We start from the raw sequence: 8,093 nt of genomic DNA, 5'->3' as shown, positions 1-8,093 counted from the left end.
TGTTGCACGAAGGTTGGCTCGACAAACTTTGTATTTAAACAAAAACTTGCATCATGTAATTCGTTGCTCCCCCCCCCCCCCCCCCACATATTTGTATATATAGAGAAAAAAGTTAAATCCTTGGGGACCAATATTGATTATAACCTTGCTTCAATCAAAGTGCCCAAACCTGATAAACAGACCTGGGAAAATACGGAGACAATGCGACTTCTTATTCGTCGCACGTTTACAGTATTCCCATCTCAGCACACAGATCGAGTTATTAATTGATCAATTGAGGAGTGCTGCTTGGAACGAGAAGCTTGGTTTTCCATCTTAATTTACCTACGAGGTTTATTTAGGCTGCCCAATGAACAACACCAAGAACAATAATAATAATAATGACACCTCTCACGCCGCTCAAGTCAATACCTGACGTGATACCACTACGAGCCAGAAGTTCATCATCGAAAACTTCCCCTGCCTCTCGACGAAGACACGCCCTCGGCTTAAATGCAGGAAGCCTTTCTGGATACGCACCTCTGCTCGGGCAGCTGAAAATAAAGACGCTGGCACTCGATGGTCTGAATGGTGGCCGGCTACGAAAGTGGCAAGCTAACACATCATTGAGGACACGACCGAGGAAGTGCTGCGAATCTGTCTATCACGACGGCGGTGGACCACGCTGGGCCGCGCTCGGACGCAACACTGGAGATGCGCGTCGTGCCACGTTCCATAAATGGAAAAATAAAAGATTCACCAATCTGCAACTGTGGAAAAGCCCAAACCATCAAACGCATTACCGACGAGTGCGCCATCCATGCCACACACCCTGGCAGTAGTATCGCTGCAATCCGTGTACAGCATCGACTGCCGCCTTGGATTGGTTGAAGGACCTTAAAAATAAGCTCTGACATCTACTATACACGTGTAATGCGGGCGTGGACGATCTTCCGGAGGTGACGTCATGGGGGGAGGAGTTACGTCACGTGGGGGAGAGGGTTCAGGTCTATAAGGGGGGAAACCGGAAGCAGTAAAGGAGAGAGAGGAGACTGGGATAGTGTAAGGCCACGCAGGGCGGAGTGGGGAAGAGAGAGAGTGGCGAGATCGCCACACACACAGACCCCGAGGATCGGCACCGTCGGCCAACGGTGACCGACCCCGGGGCTGGAGGAGCAGCGAGGAGGCTGCAAAGAGAGCAGCGGGTCTGCAAGGGTGGAGTTGAGCAGCGGGGGTCTGCACGACGAGACAGCAGCGGGTCTGCAAGGAGGGAAGTGGGCTACGTGAGCGACAGCAGCCTGGGGGCTGCAGAGCGAAGAGTATATAGGGGAGTGCTGTGAAGCGGGCTACGTGAGCGATAGCAGCCTGGGGCTGCAGAGCGAAGAGTAAGGGGGAGAGCCGTGAGGGAAAAGAGATCGAACCCAAATAAAGGACACAGGACAGAGAGAAGCGTCCGAGTCTTTTATTACACTGGTGTTGGAAGTGTAACGGCATGGCAAAACAACTGAGAAAAAAGAATATTCCGTCTCCGGCATCGGCTTCTTCTTCCGACGACGAAGACCTTCCTCCTACGGTGGACCTGACTCCGACAGACGAGGAGATCCGTGCTGGGACGAGTGCTGGTCCGGGGGTCCAAGAGGTCGTCGCGTCGGCGGACCCGTCTGCACTAAAGAACGTCGATTTAAGATGGAGTCAGATGGCGGAGCAACTTGAAACTCTCAAGAACGTACTTGCACAGTTGTGCGAGCTCGTCACGCCGAGAACGGCGTCTGGAGGAGTGGTTGGTGGTCCGCAGGAGTCCGGGTTGTCTTCGCTGTCGCCGCCATCAGCCACGCGGCGTGAGGACGCCATCTTGGGCGTGGCGCACGAGGAAAGGCGGGAAGCCGCCATTTTGGGCCCTTCTCGGCGTAAGGCCGCCATCTTGTCGACACCACGTTGCGACGCCATGTTGAATCTGCCACTCGATGAGTCAGCGGCTGGAGGGAGCGCGCCAAGAGGTCGCAGTCGTCACTTACCGACTGTAAAATAATTCTCCATCGGGGGAGATTGGAGCGCGTTCGCCTGCAGATTTTTGGCAGCGGTACGCATGGCGAGGTGGACTGACGCCGAGGCATTAGAAGTTCTTCCAACTCTTCTCGATGATGAGTCTGTTAGATTCTTTCGCTCGATAAAAGCCGCAAAGAAGAAAACGTTGCGAGGTGTATTCAACGAAATGGCTGACGCTTACGAGCCACCGGACGATGCTCATCGCCGGTTTGTGCAACGACAGCGAGCACCCGAGGAGTCTTCTGTGGCGTATAGGGGCGCGGTGCTGGAACTGGCTATGGCTGCATACCCGGAGACGGAGCCTGACTTGCTGGAACCTCTCATCCTGGGAAAGATGCTGGAGCTGTCCCGGGATCTCGGCATTCCTATGCCGGTGTGTGGGCATGAGAAGCTCACCTCCCGGGCTGCGGCCAGATGTCTAGATGCCCAGTTCAACCTGCGCCGGTGGAAGCAGGTTACGGCGTGGACGGGGGGGCCTATCGTCGAAGGGGGAGCCTTGGGTTGGGACCCCATAAAGGCAGTTTTTATGCCAGACGACACGGGCCCGCAGGAGCTGTCGGCTGCCGCGACTCCGTGGACGGCCCGAGGGGGGCCGGGGCCACGGGCTGCGCCGCCGACACGGCCGCGTCGGGACGGGGCGTCTGCAGCGTGCCGTAACGACATCGACTGTTTCCGCTGCGGCCGTAAAGGCCATTACGCTCGGGACTGCTGGGCCCGCGTTCCGGGTCCGCCCCAGCAGGAGGCCTCGACTGCGGCCACTCCAGGAAAGGATTTGCCAGCACAGACGAGCCGGCCGTAACGTGGCAGGGGAAAGACGACTCAGCTCGGGGTGCGCCTAACACGGCTGCGGAACCTTTGAGGCCCGCAGCCCTTCCAACCCCGCCGCGGACGCGATTGCGGGACGCCCCTGATGCTGCGCCGGCAAGATTGGGGGACCGGGACGTTGCCAGGCTTCCAATAACGACAGACGAACTTCAACCTGTCGCTCTTAAGACCCTGCCACGTTCTCGTTCGGCGGGAGGGCCGCCGACCGTCCGGGACGGTCCGGCGACCCGCACCCGCTCAAAATCCCTCACATTTCGTTAAATATTGTGTTGTGTTCTTGTTCTTCGATATAATATTGTGTGTTCTGTGTCCTTTTTTGTATACGGTCGTGTTCGCTCGCATTGTTGTTGGAGTTGTGTTCAGCCGAGGTCGGCTGGATTTTCTCTACGGGGGAGGGTGGTGTAATGCGGGCGTGGACGACCTTCCGGAGGTGACGTCATGGGGGGAGGAGTTACGTCACGTGGGGGAGAGGGTTCAGGTCTATAAGGGGGGAAACCGGAAGCAGTAGAGGAGAGAGAGGAGACTGGGATAGTGTAAGGCCACGCAGGGCGGAGTGGGGAAGAGAGAGAGTGGCGAGATCGCCACACACACAGACTCCGAGGATCGGCACCGTCGGCCAACGGTGACCGACCCCGGGGCTGGAGGAGCAGCGAGGAGGCTGCAAAGAGAGCAGCGGGTCTGCAAGGATGGAGTTGAGCAGCGGGGGTCTGCACGACGAGACAGCAGCGGGTCTGCAAGGAGGGAAGTGGGCTACGTGAGCGACAGCAGCCTGGGGGCTGCAGAGCGAAGAGTATATAGGGGAGTGCTGTGAAGCGGGCTACGTGAGCGATAGCAGCCTGGGGCTGCAGAGCGAAGAGTAAGGGGGAGAGCCGTGAGGGAAAAGAGATCGAACCCAAATAAAGGACACAGGACAGAGAGAAGCGTCCGAGTCTTTTATTACACACGAAAGAAGAAGTGTGGGAATGCACTATAATTCGCTCGGTTTGTCTCAGTGGCAGTGCTGCTGTCTTGTGAAGGTAGCAGCAGCTGCAGTGTCTCCTAATCCCCCGGGATTAGGAGACACTGCAGGGACATGGAGACACGGTGGTGGTGGTGGTGCACCTGGGGAGGCCACCACGGGCTACAAGAAACAAATCTGTCGAGATCAAGCAGTGGGGCATAACCTACTTGTTCAATTATCCCCATCCTTCAAAGGAACGACACAAAGGGTGTATTAGAGTAACACCTGCAATACCAGCGGGGTAATAGTCGCTGTAAAAATGTTGAGGATTGGAGGTTGGGGTGTAGACGGTAAATGTTAAACCATAACTAAATATTTATGCAAACTGTTTTTTCTAACTTTTAATAAATTACAATTGCTTTCATTTTCCCCAAGATCAAATACGTGGCAGAGCCCGCATTGCAACAACAAAATGTCGACGTGACACTGATTTAGAATTTTGCGCCGCCTAAGTCGTTCTGTGCTCAAGCCCCAGGCCTTCGCCTCCCCCTGCCCTGCAACCACTCTCGTCTCCCCGCTTGCTCCACATGCTCCCTCGTACAATAATTTGATGCAATCCACCACCTACTAGAGGTTCCGCTACGTAGGCCTGACAAGGAACCGATTCGGCATGACCAGACAGCACCGCAGGAGCTCCCTGAAGGATATAATTTTGCTGTGCGTGGTGGTGGGCGCAGTGGATGGGTGGGTTGGGCCTCTGTGTGAGTGGTGGGTGGAACCCTAACGGCTCAAATGTTCATTTCCCACAATGTTTAAGCATGTTCCTGAACCTTGCCACTTACCAGCCGTAGTCACCACGCATCGTCACTCGATAGACTTAAGGACAGATTGTTGCGTGCGTGGCCAGGAATGTAAGGGATGTATTGCCCATGTCCGTGAACTTGTTTGCTGTAGGTGAGATACCACTCTGTTACAGGCAGGGGTTGCCACCTCTAAGCTACAAAAAACCCAGAACTACTTGTACATGTAAATGTATTTTCCAGAGTGGTGGTGTATTATTCTGCAACTGGCAAGAGGCTGGCCTTTTTAAATCCTTTATATTAAGTTCACTTGCTTGCTTGCGCGCTTACGACCGTGCAAATCTTTCGGTCGTTTTTTAACCCACTTCCCGTGATCCAATCGAGCTGACATTTTGCACACAGACTCGTTGTGCGTGACAATTTATTTTCGTGAAAATTTTTTCCAAAATTTTCCACTTTTTAGGAAAAAATTTATTTCACTAACACAATCATATATATTTTCCTAAACACAGAAAATTATTCAAGAAAACAACAAAAATGTACAATATAAACAATCATACAAAAACTGAAAACCTTATAATCCTTATATACGACTTTCCTTATATTTAATTTAAAATACCAATGTGATAAAAATGAAACTCTTACTCAAGAAAAACAGAAATGAATAATAAAATAAAACCGATGCCACGCATATAAAGGATTTATAGTGAAAAACTTTGTTTTTACGGGTTAATTTTTTAATGTCTCGAGTAGACTTGCAATGTCCGAGGACAGCAGCTAATCTATACCTCCTCCAAAAGAATGCGACCTTTGGAAAGCCAGAACAGTTGGCATTCCTAGGTACAGCATCCCCTTAAAAGACATAATCAGTGAATTAACTAATACACCAGCACCCGAGAAGATTATATAGTGAGGGAAAAAGTATTTGATCCCCTGCTGATGTTGTACTTTGCCCACTGACAAAGAAAGGATCAGTCTATAATTTTAATGGTAGGGTTATTTGAACAGTGAGAGACAGAATAACAACAACAAAATCCAGAAAAACGCATGTCAAAATTTGTATAAATTGATTTGCATTTTAATGAAGGAAATAAGTACTTTACCCCTCTGCAAAACATGACTTAGTACTTGGTGGCAAAACCCTTGTTGGCAATCACAGAGGTCAAACGTTTCTTGTAGTTTCGGTAAAGTCACGTAGAATGTTAGTTGAATACATTCATTTTTGTACTGTACTTCTTTGCCCACACGTTTGTGCTCCCCATTCCACATTGACCAGCATGGTGAAGTATGGTTTACATAACCCCCATTATCTGCACAGTGTGAGAAGGCCCTCTAGCATTGAATTGACAGAGAGATGTACAGAGTGGTCCTGATTAATTGTGACCCCCGTTTAATTTTCTAAAATTTAATATTTTGTTAAGTAAGGTTTATTAAGATCAGAAATGAATATGCAAATGAATACAATGCTGGAGATGAAATAACTGGGGGTCATGAGGCATCTGGACCACCCTGTACATGTGTAGTGGCATAGTGCTGGCTGCTGGCGAAAAATGGGAACTGTGGTGTACGGCAGTACTGAAGTCACCAGGCCATGATATACACTAGAGGGGGACATCTAGGGGAAAGGTCACAGAGGGGGGCCCATCTGGAAGCCTCAGGAACCTGCTGGAAGGTTCAAGAGAGGGGGCGTGGCCGGGGCGGAGCGAGGCCACGCTGAGAGTATAAGAAGGGCCCCTGTGAAGGACCTCGGGGCTGTTGTTGGAGTGAGATCCCCGTCGTGCTGTTCAAGAGTGTCGTTACCATCTCGTCGCCATCGTCGCTGTCGTCTTCACTCGATATTGCGCTGCTAGATAGTTGTTGGTGGTCTCGGTTCAGCACCATCATTGTTAGACGGTTAGTGTTGTGTATAGGTGAGCAACAGTAATAGTGTGGACCCACGTAGGGTGTGTATTATCCCGATGGTGTTCGTTAATTAAAAGAAGTGCCTCCAAGTCTTACTGTTTCCGAGTTAAGTTACTATACATGTACAGTAAACGTATACATGACTAACCACATGCTATGCAACTACAGTATAGTGCACTACTATAACAAATGGTTGCAGTTGTATGGACACGTGTACATTCTGTGACAACGTTAAAATGCTGTTGTCACCTGAGTCGATGCATACACAATGGTATCGTAAAAAATTTACAAGGTCTCGTTCCAACCATAGTCATGAGTCATGCCACCATGAAATATTGATACATGACATCAATGTCTTGTGTGGCAAATATGAACACTACATTTCAATGTTATTACACTGACAACGAGACACATTGTAATGGTCCAACGTTGCAGTTTCATATCGTTTTTTTAAAGAAATAAGGATAATAAATCAATTTTTAAAAACACAATCTATTTAGATTTATACTACTAAAATATAAATAGAAAATCTGTTCCATGTGCTATTAAATTTTAATGCTATTGGAATTGGTTCAGAGATTTAACAAGGTGGATTGTCACCATCGCAGGAGTATGAAAGGTAGTGGTGGGTTGGGGAAGCCCCTATCCAGAAGTTTATTTATCATGGCTAATGATGATGACGAACCTTTAAAAAAAATCGAGTTCAGTTACAGATAGCAATCACATTTATTTCACTTTACTTTTTTTCTAGACCTTTTCTGTGTTTTCAATGAATCAACACGTTTACGTTATGTCACCAAAACAACACATTGTTGGCCCTATCCGTCAAGAAAAACATGCATAATGTATTTCACGGGCTGCTTTTTTGGAATATTCAGCCATATAATTAGTTGCTTGCGATTACTCATTAGAGACAGGCTGATATATGGCTGAATTACAGAAACAAAGAATTAGTTATAAAAACATACTTTATTCATGTTCGCATAGAAATATGAGAACATATGAACAATCTGTTTATATTTCGATTTAAAGCTTTCGTGACTGCAGGGATTCATCTTCTTGGTTCTTTCGGTAAAGTCACGTAGAATGGAAATAAAATAATATTAAAAATTAAACATAAAATAATTCTCACGACGTTTCGGCCACAACGCAAGCAGCCGTTCTCAGGTGGAGAACAGGTCTGTCGAGAAGACAGAGTCTGAATGACAAACCCCAGGCTTGGAGCGACTATTTAAGCTGGGATGGAGGGGCGAAGAGCACCTTGACAAAATAATTTGCATATCAAGAGTAATTTAGCATATTTATGGGAAATGCAGATATGCGATTAGTACTACTTGTGAAGTAGTACTAAACCTCCTACGCATTTCACAAGTAGTTGATAAATGTTGCGAGCATCTCTGACACATTAGTCATGGGTGAAATAATTGTATTTTTGTTCGATGGTACAGAAGGGAAAAGAAAGCCATGAAGTTCGCGATCCCAAGAATTTGGCGGGAACCCACTGACCACTCAAGCAACTGCTACTTCTGCATGGCAAGAATGCACCTGCCATCACGTATCCAGACATTCCTTCATCCATCGCCCCGGTGCCACACTGCCAT

The sequence above is a fragment of the Lethenteron reissneri genome, chromosome 41 (genome assembly GCF_015708825.2).
Source record: "Lethenteron reissneri isolate LAM-NWPU_2019-01 chromosome 41, ASM1570882v1, whole genome shotgun sequence".
NCBI lineage: Eukaryota > Metazoa > Chordata > Hyperoartia > Petromyzontiformes > Petromyzontidae > Lethenteron > Lethenteron reissneri.
The sequence above is the reverse complement of the archived record's forward strand: the minus strand, read 5'-3'. Positions refer to the sequence as shown.